Source organism: Amblyomma maculatum, chromosome 11, assembly GCF_055883805.1.
Source record: "Amblyomma maculatum isolate TAMU_Amacu chromosome 11, ASM5588380v1, whole genome shotgun sequence".
In the NCBI taxonomy this organism is placed as follows: domain Eukaryota; kingdom Metazoa; phylum Arthropoda; class Arachnida; order Ixodida; family Ixodidae; genus Amblyomma; species Amblyomma maculatum.
In genome coordinates, this window is record NC_139354.1 from 29011695 (window position 1) to 29029334 (window position 17640).

The 17640-nt window shown below is 45.0% G+C and overlaps 1 pseudogene; it reads right to left on the bottom strand.

Annotated features, from left to right (window-relative positions):
• Positions 1-489: 489 nt before the first annotated feature.
• LOC146173273 (uncharacterized) lies at positions 490-16387 on the bottom strand (annotated as a pseudogene).
• Positions 16388-17640: the final 1253 nt, after the last annotated feature.

Consider the following 17640-nt stretch of genomic DNA (forward strand, 5'->3'; position numbering starts at 1 on the left):
CAGGCTTTCCCTGGAAAAGGAGACTGGACTTGAGCTATGTGAAGGCCTTGCAAATTTCTCCAGTGTTGGGCCTCTGCTCATAGGCCACTGTTCATTTGCTTGACATCCTCTTTCTGCTTTCAGGGACATTTTTGGTCTCCCAATTATATGACTCAGAGGGCTGTGAACAGGACAGCTTTTTCTTTTGATCAAGGAAGGAGGCATCCCCTCATGGAAGTCACTTTGTGCATTATTGTATACACTAAGCTTCCTTTCTGAGAACAGGGTCCAAGGTTTTACTAACCTCTTTCATATCTGGAATGCAAACCCTCTTTTGCAGATAACATGTGTGGACAAGAGCTAGAATTACATTTCTGTTATGTAGAGTTTTGTCAGGTTTTTGTATGATACTTGGAATGAAGGAATAATGTATTCTGTGTAGTGGAGGTCAGACAATTCCACTCTCCTTGCTTATTTTTTATCCTGTTGAGTCAGACACATTTTATCTCTTCAAGAAGTTTTATCTTGGGACAGATGCATTGTGCTGAGTAGGGTGGTCAGAGATGAATTGGAGACATTGCCCAGTTTAGGCTGGCTTCCTGAGAACCATAAACCATCTTCTTGGTTCAGGGCTAGGACTACACTTTTTCCCTCATGCTGTTTGCAGCACTGTGAAAAGAAGGGCAGACCTGGTTCAATCAGGATTATGCCCATCACATGATTATTCCCAATTACCTATTATGTTGGCCTTTACTTGAATGGCCATGGCTTCTCTGCATTTCCCAGTGCTGCAAGTATTTTGTGAGAGGGTGTAAACACAGAAAGCTGCAGTCCAAATCCACATTTCCCTTCTTTCTGGAAACCATTAGGCAGTACTTGGGTTGCCTTGTGTAGGTGGACTGGACAAAATGCTTGTAGGGTGCAGTTGATTGCTCTGGAGAAATACACTTTTGAAATACACTTTTGACCATTATTTTTTATAGTCCTCTCCTCTGTGCAGTTTCTCTCTAAAAGTAGCCTGGAGTGGATTTTAGTTGAGTTTGTGTAAAAGCTAGGCATTGTTGGTGAGTGCAAACCCTTATTCATCACAATAGAGTACCCTATTGTAGCTTCAGTTTGAGAGGCTAACTCTGGGACAAATATAATTTTTTTTTCTTCACAGGAATGGGAACAGAAGGCACCCCATCTGGTAATTCTGGCTAGCTGCCTTCTCCTCATGTGCACAAAGCAGTTCCTTTCATGTGTTGACAGTATAGGGACCGGGCAGCTGAACGGGTGGCGCCGCCTCTCGGCGCATCGCTCAATCGCCGGAATGCGGCCGGCGCATTGCCAGCGCATTGGAGGATACTGTTTGTCGTTGGTTTGTGTGGAAATTGGAAATCCTAAGGTTTAGATGACGTTGTGGGTAAATATATCCTCAAGAGAACAGAAAGTTGGGCTAGTTGTGTGAATGTCCAGTGAAATGAAGTCTGGCCGAACAAGGCTGGCGAAGCGTGGTGCGCTGTTGGTTCCACTGGCAGCTACGCAAACTCGTCGGACGTTTTTAAGTCGATTCATTTCTACGGGTTTCCACAGAAGCATGAGCGGCGGGTGACCTAAGCATGGTTCTTTGAAATGCAAAGGCACGAATCTACGCATTTGGTTACTGTGTGGTCATGGAAAGTGCCGAATCTTTAAAATTCCGCTTGCTACCGGATGCTCTGTGCCTTCTGTTCCCCAGGAGTGACGGCACGAGAGTCTCGGAGCCGAAGCCGCACTCCTTCATCTGTAGTCACTTTATTGACAATTGGAAATCGAAGTAACCCAACAGCGTAAGTTACAGCGCTAGCATTTCTCCGCCTGTGTACAAGAAAACCCCAGCACGGAAAAAGAAAAGGCAGCTCCACCATCGTCGTTCGGGCTGCGTTACGATCTTCAGTGATGGGCAGAGACAATGTTTGTGTGGATACTTTCGCTGACATAGTCAAAGATAATTTACTTTTTTCTTTTAACAGAAAGCAGATAGGAGACATGAACAATTCCTATTACCATGATCTTGTCATTTTTCCTGTTTTCGTTTGTCAACCAATGAAAATGCGCTGAGAGCTCTGCGTTGATACTTTCAGAATTTGTTAACATTTGTTTGTGGCATGTCCATTTCGCCTAATAAAATCACTCATTTCACAGCTCAATCAATACCGCATGGTCACAAAATCTGCTAGAAAAAAAATACAATTTAATTTGTGGAAACAAGCATAAACGTAGCATTTTTTTTTTTAGTTTTGAAGGCCGTGTAGCAGTTTGTTTTTTTTTTCGCATTCACGTTGCACCTGACACGGCTTTACGTATTTTCTCAGCAGTGTCCATTTCCTGGCCCGCCTAAATACGTGTGTTTCTCATCGGCGTTTTAGTGAACGTGAGATTTCCTGATTGTGGCGTAGTATGACAAGACCATTTTACCTCTCTCGGAAATTGCTTTTATGGCCAATGTAAACAGATTTAGCAGCAGTCCGGCAAGCTGCAGTGACAAAGTTGTAAAAGGAATGGCTTTCAGTTATCCGCATTCCTTTACGTGCAAATAGAAAACTACATACATGGTCGTGTCCCCTCACACTCATCAGGTATCGAGGTCAGCTAGGTATCGGCCCCGCAAGTTCGTGGAACGCTGAGAAAGTATACCACCTTAGCGAACGAGCCATCAGAGGGATTCATTTAACAATAAAACGCCCTCTTAGTTGTCGGTTGCTTATCTTACAACACATCACACTGTGTTTTTTTTTTTCGATTGTATTTAACAGTTTGACAGTATTGGACTATTGCCTTCAGATGTTCAAGGCAGGTGCGGTCAATCGCATTGAACTTCCTGCGCTGAGAGAACGCTAGCAGGAAATTAATTTTTTTTTCTTTTCACAACCTCCGCAGTATGTCGGGAGAAAGGCATGCATAGTATAATATTTTCTAAGTCAATTATATGTAGCAGCTCCGACGTGTTCAACAAGAGCATTGCTGTATATGTAAAAATGATGCTGAGGTGGTATTACTCATTTGGCTTATATTATGATTAAGTTTGATGGTCTCAAGGCCGAGTTCAGTGAGCTATTGTAGCGTAATTGTGCAGGAAGTCCTGGAAGTATATGTGTGTTTGCTATTCCAGCCATAAATAGGATCCTACTTTTGTCTTGCTTGTTTATTTTTCTCCTTTTACAGCTCTCGTTGCAAGGTTGAAAGTGGCATGTCATTTGCTATTATTTTACTCTGAATCGTTTGAGCCTAGCTGTTACCAAAAAAGACAGGTGCAGCATCTTTTTCATTTTACATGAACGCTGACCATTACAACTACCACTACTACGGCGCCACGGCTACACGGCTCGGCGGTATTTTATCTTCAGGCAATTTCGACTAGACCTAATATAAGATAGACGCGCAGTGCACGCGCAATTCCCGTCTTCGATGTCGCCTTAACAAGTGCCTAACGAAGGTGTTCCTAGCGCATGGTGAAATCACGCACGCGGCATTTTTGAGTATATAACTGAAATACCATGCGCCGAGCGGTTTCAAAAAAAAAAAAAAAAACACGCACGCCCTGCCGAGAACGGCCCTTTTCATTTTCAAGATTGCCCCGTCAAAAAATACTCCTTGCGATTACTCAAAGAAGTCAAAGCTCTCAAAGCCACCCCGCAAAACGACGGGTAGGGACAGGCTCAAAAGCGCCTCGCAGAACGGAAACGACTGCGCCGCTCAGCTGCCTCGCCATTCCGCTGTTTCGGCACTCCGCCGCGGGCGGCGCTGTTCCACCGAGGCGACGGTGGCGCCGTACAACGGGCGCCCGGTCCCTATAGTTTGGAAGGAAGAGAGGGTATTTTGTGCATTTCTGTCCCTCTCCCTTTTTCTTCCAAAAGGAGAGTCCACATAGAGTCCTTAGGGACTCTAGTCTACAGGCCTTGTATGGCACGCCCCCTGGCATGTGGACTGTTTAAAGACACCTAGGTGGCACTGCTGGTTGCATTCATCATCATCATCAAGGCTCTTCTCTCCCCCATTAGGTTTCTCCCCCTCTATACCCGGTGTGATCTTATAATAGGTCCCTCCACACGTGCTTTCACTGCAGTGCCAGTTCATCGTCAACAGTGGCTGAGAGATCGTTGTTGTCTGCAGTGACTACGACGCATGGCATCGACGCATCGACGCAGCCTGACAAATTTCGCCAAAGTCACCTAAGACTACTTTTGTGTTTGGTGTTGCACTGCCAGTTTATACCCCGCCTGCCAGACGCCTACGGTGAGAAAAATTTCTTATTAAGATCTTTGTTTCGCCGATCGTTTGAGAGATTTGTTTGTGGTAGCCATGATGTGCCTTTCAAGGACAAATGATGTGTGTGTACTAGACAAATAGGGGATAACCTGGCTTGTTCATGGTTTCATGAACGTCTATTGGGCTTCAGTGGTAGAACGTAAACACGCGGTACCGGCGCACAATGCTGTGTGTTGAAAACATGGTCTAAGGCTAACAATTTTTTTTGAAGTAAAGCGGGATGTTCTTTACATGCTGCTACCTTACATGCTGCTTCGTTTCCTTCGCGTTTTTCTGTCTTGGCGACATATTTTTTGACAACTCAGGCTTGATTTTTTAACACTGTCACGCTTGTTCATGGCTGCGCATAGGCTCGCTCCCAACGGTCGAAGTGTACTTGTACAGTTCATTTGTTCTTTCGTCGCTTAGAGCAAGGATGTGTTCTTAAGATACCTAGTTGAGTTAGAAGTTTCAGATGCTTTTGCCAGTTCGTTCTTTCTTTTGTGTGTGCGCGTAACAAAGAAACGCATGTTTGCAGTGCACAATGCCGAAAACAAATGTTCTTCCTGTTGTAGACGTTTTGCAGGACGTTTATACACACCTTGCGTCCTTCACTGCCACTGCACTGTAGTCCTCAAGTATACATCTACAATAGTGCGTTCCGGGTATTCTCAATCTTTTGTAGTCAACAGTTTGGATATTGCCAGAGCCCCCAGGGGGACACTCACTACCCCTAGTCACAGTCTTCCTCCTTTCTTTCAGGGCAGCATTCTGTGCATGCACACATGGTTCCTAGCTAACAATTTTACCAGTGGTATGGAATGATGTTTCCCTTTTCCCCCTCTTCTCTTTATTTCTGAGGATGGAGGTTCAGTTTCCTGGTATGCATTGACTGCCATTATCTCCCCCACTGCCTATCCTAAATTGGGAGGGGTAGTTACTGGGTCCCTCTCTTTTTTTTTTTTTGCACAAATGAGGGGTAGGAGATTGGACGTTTTTCCAGTAGTGCACCACTCTTGCAGTCGCCAGGCGAAGTACCATTGGCGGGATGGGTTACCAAGAATTTGTGCATAAATTCTTTTCTGGGGGGGGGGGGGGGGGGGGCTTATTTAAAAAAAAAATAGTTGAGTGGAGGGTTGGTCTCCCTTAGCCTGTGGAGAGACATGTGAGTCATCTTTGAACACAATACCCTCCAAGCTCTGTTGAACCTTGACAATGACTACAGGAAGCTGGGGAACCTGACGATTCTGGCTGTGTTCTCTGTAGAGACAAGCTCTGGGAAGCGAGGAAATTATGATGCGTCCAAGCAGAAGGCCCAGATGATAGCTCAGCACGCAATTATTGTGCAGCACTTCGTTGTGTGCCTGAAGCGAAGGGTGTCGTTTCCTGGAAAACTATGTGCAGCGAAAGTCCTCCCCCTCTGGCGGCCGAGGAGGGTTCGCGCTTTCGCGGTAGGGCTACTTCAAAGAGGTCCATTTCTGGGAATGTGTCATCTTCTGCAGCCTTGAGCCTTGAATTTTGCATTTTCAAAGTTAATCGGTCATTTGCGGTCTTTGTTCTGTAGTGTTCGTCCATCTTGTATTCTTGAGATCTGGTGCTTATGCGTCCGTGTTTAACTTCCTTATTTCTGAATAACACAAAATGCTTAATTCTTAATTTCTTGTTTTACATGGGCGTACAGATATGCGCGTATGTTGTGCGCTCTGCTACCCGCATCTTGTGCAGTTTGTTTAGTGCGCTGAGGAATGAGCACTTGCAAGGCGCAATTGAACGTAGCGTGAGCTCTAAGATTGCATACGGAGTGCGCTGAGGCAGTTTCCCGGCCCTTGTGCCGCTGTCTAGCTCGGACGGTGTGAACATGCGTGTTTGTGTATTTATGAGATTAGGCATATGACCAAACATTTTATTCCGTAAGCAATACTACTTCAGGTCTCGGCCCCTTCGCGTAGCCGCAGCCGGTAGCCACGGTGACCTTTAGAGCAGCTGCAAATGGGCTCCCAGCTCAAGCTGTCGGGTGACCGCGGCCGGTAACCACGGTGATATGTAGTCTAGAATAATGCAAGAGCCCCGTAGACCCGCTGCATAACGACATTCGGCTTTCCGAATTCACAGAACGGCTGTTGTCACCCTTGTCCGAGTTTTCTTTACGGAATAGAGAGAAACCTAATCTTACGAACAACGTTCGTCGCTTCGCGCACCTCGGCTCGAGCAACGCTAACCAGCGCATGTGTCCACCATAAGTGGCATTTGTTAAGACAAAATTTCACGCAGCTTTCGAGTGCGACCATAACAGGCTCGATTCCCGATGCATGCGGAGTCTAAGTGACAACATGAATGTAGCACGCGAACCACCGTAACACGACGAAAGCACGCTTTCGGAGCAGTACAGTACTGGCAGGAGTTCGCCAGCTACGTGCACCGCGAAAATGGCCGCCGCCGGTGTAGTTGGGCACCATGTGGGCGCAGTGCATACCACCTATACCGGAGACCGAAGTCGCATATGTTCGGAACAAAACATTTAGTTCAGTTCAGAATCGCGTGACACCTTTCCTGATACACCGTACTGTACGCATCCCCGCATGCAAAATGTCACATTTCATCCCATGGTCGTTGTTAAAGTCATATAATCATTGAAGAACTCGTCAACCATTAACGCCAAAATGTTGAAAAATACTAAACATGCGTATAGCCTGTTTTTGTCACTAATTTTTCAGGATTCACTCAACACCGCTCCAATCCCGCGTGACGGGCAGGTGGCCAAGGTCATCCCAGTTCTCGAGAAAGGAAGCGGTACATCACCGAGTAACTACCGCCCAATAACAAGCGCCTCTCTAAGCATCCGTAAATTTATTTATTCCAAATCAACATGGTTTCCGCAAAAATCATTCTTTTGACACTCAGCTTGTTTTTTTCCTACACGACCTACCTTTAAACCTAGATAACAACGTCCCGACTGATGCAGTATTTCTTTATTTTGAAAAAGAGTTTGATAAGGATTCACATCGTCGTCTTTTGATTAAAGTTATCGCGTCTTAACATTCATCCGTGCGTTCTGAGACTCGAGGATATCTAGCTAACCGTCAGCAGTTCGTACATGTTAGCCCACACTCTTCCTGCTTAACACTAGTGCCTTCAGGCGTACCAAGGTACCGTGCTTGGGCCTCTCTTTTTCTTTTCTCAGTATACATTATTAACCTGGCTAATCATATTTTGTTCCCATATCCACCTCTTCGCCGACGACTGTGTCGTTTACCGAGCAATAACAAATCCACTGACTCTCCCGTTGCAAAGGAACCTTTCTAGCATACAGGACTGTGCAACACTGGTTCATATGTCTTTAAATGTATAAAGCTCTCCATTTGCCTATTCACCTGCGTCTCAACTACATTGCTCCCGATTACAGCATCAATAACATCCAAGTTGCAAAAACTGAATGAGTGAAATACTTCGGTGCAGATATTTCACGTTACCTAACATGGAGACAGCATGTTAACAGGCAATAAATTCTACTAACCGCGCTCTAGGCTGTATACGACGCAACCTTTCCATCGCTTCTCCCTCTATTATTGCTTCCCAAACGTTCATACGTCCTAAACTACAGTATGCCAATGCTACTTTTACCCATACCAAAACAACCATACTGGCGCCCTCTAATCTATTCAGAACATAGCAACATGATTCATTTTGCCAAATTATTCCTCCTATTCGAGTATCTCGGCACTAAAGGCAAAAATAAACTTACCCTCTCTAGCCTCACGGCGTAGAATTGCGCGTCTTTTTTATAATTTTTTTTTTCATTTTTTTCCCTCTAATAACCCGTACATAAAGAGAGCTCACCGAATCGCCCGCTCCAGCCACATTACTGCAGTGCATCCCCTACAGGCACATATGACTTTTCACCAGTTATTTTTCCTGCGCAGAACACAGGACTGGAATGGCCTGCCCAGTTGCGACCCTTGATTTCGATCTCTTCTGCATACGTGACCTCATAATGCTTGACAGTTTACCCTGGCGGTTACCTGCGAACGTTTTGGACGAGGTGCATCCCGGATAAGCACAGGATGGCACCAATTAGGTTTTCCCGAAAGCTGTACGTATGAAATATGGGATGTCGTCCTGTTTCGGACTTTGAAATGATCCAGTCCTTGGGACATATGCGCCGATTCCCGGGGGTGTCGTGACCACCCTGGCGATTACTTTTTTTTTCTTGTACACATGCTAGGAATCTAAGCTTGCGCCAGAACGATAATACAAGCTCGGCAACCCACAAGTTTAACTCAATCACTGGACAGTACGAGCAATGCGTTTACAGATGCGAACACAAAAGACAGACACGACAGGGATGAAGCTCCCACTACCGAGTATCGATTCCACACTTGCATGGCGACGTTTGTTAACACGCACGGCGCACAGTCCAAAAAGGAGCCACCATCATGCGCTTAGCCCAGTTTGGTGCCTTAATGAACTACCATTAATTGCGACAGTGGATAGCAACTTTGTGTAAAAAAAAATATTTCTCAAGTGTGGTAACAATAACGCTTCGAAATTGCAACTCTTCAATTTCACGAAAGCGCTTTTGCCCTTGACCATTATGTGCATTTCGAGTCAGTCCACGGCGTCGTTGGACCTGTTTCTCGACCTCGGGTGAAGAAGCGCAGCTGCCCATCCGAAATGTCGCTTATTTGCGATTTAGTTTCTTGCTGCTGTCACGTGCGGCGACGGCCGGCCGACGCTCCTGTGTTCGCGAGTTCCAAAGTGCGCCAAGCGAGAAAAAGCACGCAAGTGTAAGCGTCCTTCTACGTGCACCACAAGTATGGCTGCCGGCAGAGTAGTTAAGCGTGACGTAAGAGGGAACCAGCGCTGGAGTTTGGATGGATGGGATGGAATATAGGAGCGTCCCCTTTGAAAAGGCGTGGTAGCAGTAGCTATCATGCTCATTTTTCTCCCTGTATCTTAATTATTGTCTTAGATTGGTTACCTATACCATCGTTCTATTTATCAAATTTTTGTTTCTATATTACTAACACTATGCCACTTTTCTGCTTTTAAGCCACCGATCTTACAGTCGTTTTTTGCTAGCTTCCACTGCCGATTTATTAACCCGGTCACTGGTATCTCTAAACCCCAGAGCTTCAGGAACAGTGATTGCACCTGCATCAACTTCCGGATGGATATCATTACATTCGAGTATAATATGGTCAATTGTTTCACTGGAGTTACCACATACAGCACATGCGCCATCTCCATCGTTAAATTTTTTTTGCAGCTGCGTGTTGTAAGGCACCCTGATCTAGATTCAAAAAGTAGGGCACTCCCTCTTGAGTTATCAAAGAAATCTTCCTTCCTGATCTGCATTTTCCACTTACGGTATAATTCCCCACTCTGTTTCTTTTCCATCGAATTTATCCAATTTTCACCTTCTCTGTTTTTCACCTGTTGCTTATGCTTTTTATTTCTCCGTCCTTGTGACTAGCATACTTACTAGTTAGTTTCCTGGTTCTTTTTCTCCATTGTGAGTCCACGCTTTTTAAGTACAGGTATTTAAATACTTTAGCTGCCCATCTGTTACTATCCAATTTCCTCAGGCGTTCCTCATATAATATTTTACTCTGAGCTTCCCGTACTTCGAAAGATGCCCAGCCCATATCTCCCTGTACCGCCTAATTTGTAGTTTTGCCGGGGCACCTAGTGCTAATCGTCCAACGGATCTCTGATTTGTTTCTAATGTCGACTGTACCTTTGATTTTAGGCACAAAACCGCATTTCCGAAAGTAAGTCCGGGCACCATAATCCCTTTCCAAATACCCCTAAAAACCTCATACCTATTGTATCCCCACAATGCCTTATGCTTCATTATCCCGGCATTCCTTCGCCCTTTGGCCTTAAGTGATTGCTCATGCTTTCCAATGTATGCCAATCCTTCGTTTACCCATACCCCCAGATATTTACATTCAGCTACTCTAGGTATTTCATGGCCTTGTATTTTAAGACCCTGATCAGTTGAGCCGTTGAAAATCATCAGACCCGACTTAACTGCGCTGAAACTGAAGCCTAGAGCGTCCCCTTCGTCTCCGCAATACTTAACTAGAGTTTGCAATTCTTCCAGACTCTCAGCTAACAGCAGAATATCGTCTGCATACATCAATCCGGGGAGGCGCTGCTCTACCGCCTTTCCACCTAATCTATATGACAGGTTAAAACCTAGGTTACTGTCTTGTATCCCCCGTTCCAGGTTTATCATATAAAGCATGAACAGCACCGGTGATAGAGGACAGCCTTGTCTTAATCCTTTGCATACTTTGACATCCTCCGTAATTCTTATCCCTTCCCACGTAAATTCTACTTTGTTATCCCGGTATATTTCCTGTAGGAACTCTATTATCTCATAACCGATACCTTCTTCTTGTAATATGTTCCACAGGAGTTCCCTGCTTACGTTGTCGTACGCCCCGTTTATGTCCAGGAAGGCCAAATACAAAGGCCTATTTTCCACTCTAGATATTTCGATGCATTTGTAAGCACGAACAGGCTATCATCTAAGCGCTTACCATTTCTAAAGCCGTTCTGAAGTTCTCCGAGTATCTTGTTACTTTCTACCCATGCTTGCACCTTTAATTTCACCGCCTGCATGGCTAACCTGTACATAACAGATGTTATGGTAATCGGCCTGTAGGATTTTATGTGCATCCTGTCTGCTTTCCCTTTATAAATCAAATTCATTTTACTCTGCCGCCAGCTGTCCGGAATTTGCTTATTTGTTATGACCCAAAGCTTTTAACATCGTTTCGTTACTTTTTGGACCGAGTTCATTAATCAGCTTGATCGGAATTCCATCTATTCCTGTAGATGTATTTTTAGGAATATTTTTTTCTGCCTTTTTCCAGTTTAGATTGGTCAGTTCTAAGCTGCTTTGTATTATGCTACCTTGTGTTGCTTCCTGATATGCGAAGATTGCCCTATCGTCGCTCTTAAATGACTCGGATATAACTGATGCAATGTAGTTCACTGCGTTGTCTCCCTTTAAACAATTTCCCTCGTTATCTTGAATCCGATCCTGCTTTCTTTGATTCTTCTTCACTAGCCAGCTTATATGGTTCCAGAAATTTCTTGCTCCGCCTCTAGAGGCGTCTTGTACGTCAGCCATCCAGCGATCGGTGGACTGCTTTATTTTACTTTGTACGAGGGCCTGTACCTCAAGTTTCTTTTGTCAATATGATTCCCATTTTTGGTCGATTTCCTCCTGAGATACCTGTACTTTCTTTGCCACTCGGTGTTCCCTTGAAGCAGCCCGTCGTTGTTCAATAGCTTCTCTGATTTCCTTATTCCACCAGCTCCGTGGCTTCCTCTTTCCATTCCAGCGGTTTGCTACTTTAACCTCCTGAATTTTTCTCCTTATGAGTAGTTCTACCTGTTCATAATCCCAGTCTTCCATGGGGCTTTTCTCTATTGCTTCCTCTATGTCTGCTGCTATCTGCGCTATTTGATGGTCGTTTAATTTTGCGTTTACGTTTTGTCTAAGTTCCATTTCTCTTTTCATCAAGGGCCCCATCTGCAGACTAATACGTTTATGATCATTTCCCAGACTACACTCCCCTTCTTCGTCTATTTCCCTTTTTGTGACATTGCTGTAAATTTCCTGTGACATTAGACAATAGTCAATGGTCTTCTGCCTGTTGCGGAATTCCCACCTGATTTGGCCTTCACATTTTGTTTCTCTATTTACTATAACCAGACCGTGTCGCTCACAGAAATCTAGCATTAGCTTCCCGTTACAATCCGTGTATCCATCCAGATCGTCGATGTGGCCGTTCATGTCCCCCAGTGGAATAATATTGGCCCCGTTTCCAAACTGGCTTATATCGTTACTGAGCATTCAACAATATTCTTGTTTTCTTGCCTGCACTGATGTCCTGTTCCTAAATAAACTATCCCTAGCCTTATGCCGGCAATTGTTCCTGAAACCCAGATATGTTCTTTACAAAATGATTTAATTATTTGCCAATTTGTTCCCTGGTGTATCAACATACCTACCCATCCACCCTTTTTTTTTCGTTCTCGTTCTGTTGCACCCTTCCCAGACGTAGCCTTCTATAGAAGGCGGATCTTCTAGATCCCTGAGATGAGTTTCGCAAATAGCGTACACACCTATTTTGTCATCCTTCAACTGCTGTTCTATCTCTAGCCATTTCGCTCTTTTTCTACCTCCTTGCATGTTTATGTAGCTGATCCTAGTGCTAAATTTCTTTTTTTGTACTTTTCTTTCTCCACCTACTCTTTGCCATTTTGGGGGGCTCAGCCTCCATTATTACACTTTCTTCTGCTTCACTTCTAACTACCTCTGTGCACAGAGTGTTCGCGGACCCCCTAAAAAAGCTACAGCCCTGCTTGCCAGGCGCCAACCGATCTCTGCTCCCACCCTTCTGTTAAAATGAATGCCATCTCGCTGAAAAGCCCTACCAAAACCTGCTTTATGTACCTCCCTGTTTACCTCAACCACTTCGAAACGCTTCTCCAGGCTTAACTTTCTTATGTCCTGATTAACTGTCACCACGTCCTTTTCCAGCTTTCCGTTCAATCCTAGCACCTCTGGTACTGTGCATACAACTATCTGCGTTTGCTGTGCTATCTCCCTGATCTCGTCAACTCCCTTAGCTAAACTTTCCACCACTCCTGCAGCGTCACCATTTAGGACATCGTATAGCCCTGCGGCTACTATTACCATACTGTGCTCTGCAGAATTCTTCAACAGCCTATTTTTACTCTCTTTTAGCACTGCCCTCATAGTTCTCCCTGGGAAGGCCCCAACCAACACTCTCTTATCACCCCTTACACGTTCCAAGATATCTCGCTTGCACCTGTTCATGTTAGAATCTCCGGCGATAAGCACTTGGGCCTTCTCTCTCCCTCTCCCAACTGTTGGCTCCTGCTTTCGGTTATCTGTGTCCTTATCTCTGGGATATTCATTCTTCCTTACTTCTTCCTTTTTTTCTGGCTTCTTAGCTGCTTCTAAATAACTCTGACGGTTCGGATCCGCCTGACCTACTTTGCTTATGCCTTCCATGCCAGTGCTGGCACCAGCCACGTGGCCCGCATTGGAATGTTCGTCCTAGTTGGTTCCAAGGATAAGGTCAGCCCCCCTTTTTTTTTTTCAGGAAGCTGTCCAAGCAGTTTCTGGTTTTCCGCCCTCAGCAAACGTACTTCATTTTCTAAATCCTCCACACGAAACACCACACTGCCCCTTTCTTGATCAAATCTATCTAGACGCGCATTCAGTACGCAACACCGACACAAAAAGTCGCTGCCTTCCGCTTCACCTACAGAGTCAAAACGCGTTTCTTTGAGATTAACCTGCGCCTCACACTGAGTACACTTTACCTTTTTTTGATTGCACATCTTAAGCGCTCATAGACTGAACTATATCTATTACGAATTCTCAGAATATACAAATTGTCAAAAGAAGACACAAGAAACGACTAGCAAACACGCGTTAAAAACCAATTCTGCGAATGCCAATAGTCTAGAAAAAAAGTATGTATCTAAACAAGATAGTTACAGAATGAACGCCAAGAAAACCTAGCTGCCGGCACGAAAAACCAGGCCGCTAGGACAAAGAGCTAAAATCTATTCTTTAGGTTGCACCTAACCTAACTAGCTGAAAACGAAATAAAGTTAATAAAAAAAGAACTCATCTATTTGACGCTCCGGAAGCTCCCGCTGTCGCCAGTCCGTCCGTTTCCGGTAGCCACGTGCAATCGGAGGAGCGATGGAACACGCGTCCGCACCACACGGCTGTCAACTGTCAACCGCCGCGTACCACCAGCGCCGCCTCGTGGCCGTCGCGCCACTATCTTGGTAGGACGGCTGAGATTGCCGCGGCTGGAGGCGCTGAAGAGCGGCTAATTTATCGCGAAACCAAAGGCATGAAGGCATGCTGCTGCGTTTAGAAGCGCTCGGTTACGACAAAAAGATTGCTCTGTATTCTATTCCAACGAACTCGTACAAAGCACAGCGGCGATAGAACTCAGCTGGATTCAGGATATTGGATGACTACGGAGGATTGTTAAGCTCGTCGTTTGTGCGCCACTTATTACGCTTCATAACATGGCTTTGTCTGCCGTAGCGTACATATAGAGTACTGTTTATTCGCTTTTATCATTTTTGCAATCTGATGAGAATGTGTTGTGACAGGCGCCTTTTAGAGCCGGCGTGAGCTTGATGTTCACGCGCGAGCATCGGATCGTTGAGCGTTGCTCGTGCACTTGAGTGGGGCCGTTGCAAAATGGACTGCAGCTGTGCAAGTCAAGAAAGGGCGAAAGTAGGTGGCATCGTGGTGTCCACATTGCGATCATCTATAGATATAAAACCGAGAGAGTTAACCACCTAACCGAATACGCAGTATGTTTTCGGAAGTGCAAAGACTGGTAATCCTCTAGCCGGCAGGCTTTCAGACTTCTTCCTGATTTAAATTATCTTGAATTTCCAGTGATTCTTCAACAATTTCCCAATGGGCCAGTAAGTGAACCGTGCTTGAAAACAATTCCCCAATTATAGAAATAATTAGGTCGTTAATTGCTTGTTCGTATAAAAGATGTGGTGCTTCAGGAGCACAGAAAGCGCTTTTTGCATTTAACTTAGATATTTAAGTTTGGTGGCCGGCGTATCGCTGAAAACGTTCGCGCAACATTTGTTTTAGCACACGTACAAATCTATAGGTATATATTCTTCCAATTCAATCGAGTATTACTTGCCTATTGTAAATATCAGGCTTTGTGATCTATCTGTTTCACGATAAATGATTATTGTGTGGCACGTATGATGCTGACTCACCATGATTGCTCGAATCTTTTATTTGGGCATAGAATAGTAGATACGCCGATCTCTAGTCGCAGTCGGCGCACGGGGTGGCTGGGGAGATTGGGAGAGGGGGGGGGGGGCGTACCTCAATGTATAATCCCGTACATTACACTGTTAAATGGTGCCTGCTGTAATTTTCATTGTGTGCAAGGAACAAATCACAGCAACTTTGTTGTTTTAAGATCGCACTGATTTTTTTCTGTGACCATGACCGATACTAACCCCATCCTTATTATTATTACTAAATGTTCAGCCGTTCCTTCATCCTCTCCACACACACCGCACAGCTTGTTTATCTCTTGGTACTTAACTTGGTACGTCTTAGTCCGCAATACTCCTGTCCTAGCTTTGAACAACAATGGAATTATTAGTAAATGTTTTCTTTGATTATTTCCTGCTTCCAAGTTCTGTACATTTCCAGTGCTGATTTGGTCTCCATCCCCGTTTTCCACAGACCCCTCTCTGTTTCTGTTACCTTTTTCTTAACTGATAATTGTTTGCTGGTCCCCCTACTGCTGTCCAAATATTTGCTTGCCAATTTTCTTTTCCGCCTTCTCCATTCCACAGGCAGAGGTAACTGAACACTTTCCTAGCCCATCGCTTTTCTTCCATTTTTCTCAATCGCTGCTTAAACGCTATCTTGCTGCCAGCTTCCCTGCTCTCAAATGAAGGCCATCCCAGGTCACCCTGCACACCCTGATTTAGCGTATTCCCGTGACCTCCCAAAGCAAACCTACCTAAACCGCACTGCTTAATTTCCAACCATGCTCGGACCTCTGACCTCATACACAGGACTGCATTGGCAAAAGTCAGACTAGATACCATCACCCCTTTCCAAATCCCTCACATCGCTTCCTACCAATTGTATTTCTAGAGTGCCCTGTTATTCATCACGGCTGCGTTCCTGCTACCCTTAGCTGCAACATAATTTTCAAGCTCTGTTCGGTACTCAGCTCCATTATTTATCCACACCCTAGGATACTTGTACTTATCCACTACTTCCAGCATGTCTCCTTTATCCTATGTTCACCGGCCTCATTATCATTAAAAATCATGACTGCCGATTTTTCATTGCTAAACAACATACCTAATTTTCTCCCTCTGTACCGCAGATATCCATCAGTACCTGTAAATCTACCCTGTTGTCAGCTGTCAGCATTATATCATCTGCATTAATTAGTCCTGGTAATGACTGTTGGACCGATTCTCCTTGCTTGAAGAGGGAAAGGTTGTAGCCGAGTCCACTCCTCTCTAGTTTAACCTCTAATCCTTGCAGATACATCATGAACAACAAAGGTGACAGAGGAAACCATTATCTAAGCCCCTTTTTTACCTCCACAGGCTCCGAAACCTTTCTTTTTCTTAGTTTCATTGTATAAACGCCTGGTTATCTTTATGCACATATTTTAAAAGATTGGTTACTCCACTTTCCACACCTGACAAGTCCAGAATGCCCCATAAGTCTTCTTGAAGTACACTGTCATAGGCTTCTTTGACATTCAGAAAAGCTAGCCGTAGGGGTTTGTATTCCTTTTCTGCTACTTCAATACAATAAGAACAGGTTGTCCTCTAACGTCATTTGTTTCCGGAAACGATTCTGTAGCTCTCCTAGCACCCCATCGCTCTCTACCGATGCCTGCACTCTGTTCTTTATAATCTGCATCACCACTCTGTAGACCATGGATGTTACTGTTATGGGACGATAGGTGTTTACGTCAGCTTTGTCCTTCTTTCCCTTATATATCATGCTCATCCTACTTAGTCTCCTTTCACGAGGACCTTTGCCCTCCACAAAATTTTGCACACCACCTCTCCTAATGTTTCCTTAAATTTTGGGCCTAATTTCTTTATTAATGTAATAGGAACACCATCTGGGCCTGCTGATATGCTACTTGGTACTCTCTTACGTGCGCGCGTGCGGCGTTTACAAAAGCAGTTCTTGTTTGCTTCTCGTTTCCTGTGAGCTTTTGCTTACCTATTCACGATTTTACGGAAGGCTGAAGAGTGCTGCCATATTGGGCGCTGTGCTGCTTTCGTAGCAAAGGAAAGAGTTGATTACCCCCCCCCCCCCCCTTTAACAGCTCAGTCAAACCGGTTTCTCCGAGGGTCGTAAAATGTCTTACAAAAAAAATGTTAAAGGTATACTGAATAAAAAATTGCCGCCGAGATTTCCAGTGCAGATGGTAGCTATCCCATTGGGAGCGACCAAAACAATCCACTTTATGAACAGAAATGAGCGGAAAGTAAGTATTTAGCGAATATATGTCAAATCGCCGCACCTAGCGGGCTCCTGTGAAAGCTCTGACAAAACCGGATACACGTCACAACTACCCCACCGCGGCCAGTCGCACCTGTCCATTTTTCCATTCCCCTGTGAGGCAAGGCCCCGTGGCACTCACAAAGCGCACCTATGGACGCTTTTTTTTTTTGCTCCCTCCCAGCGCGCAAACAATTGTCCGCATTACGCGCCCTCCGTCAAAGCCACAGGTGGCTTTGCCTCCGTACGCGTCCCCCGTGACCTCCCTCGTATGCAGCATT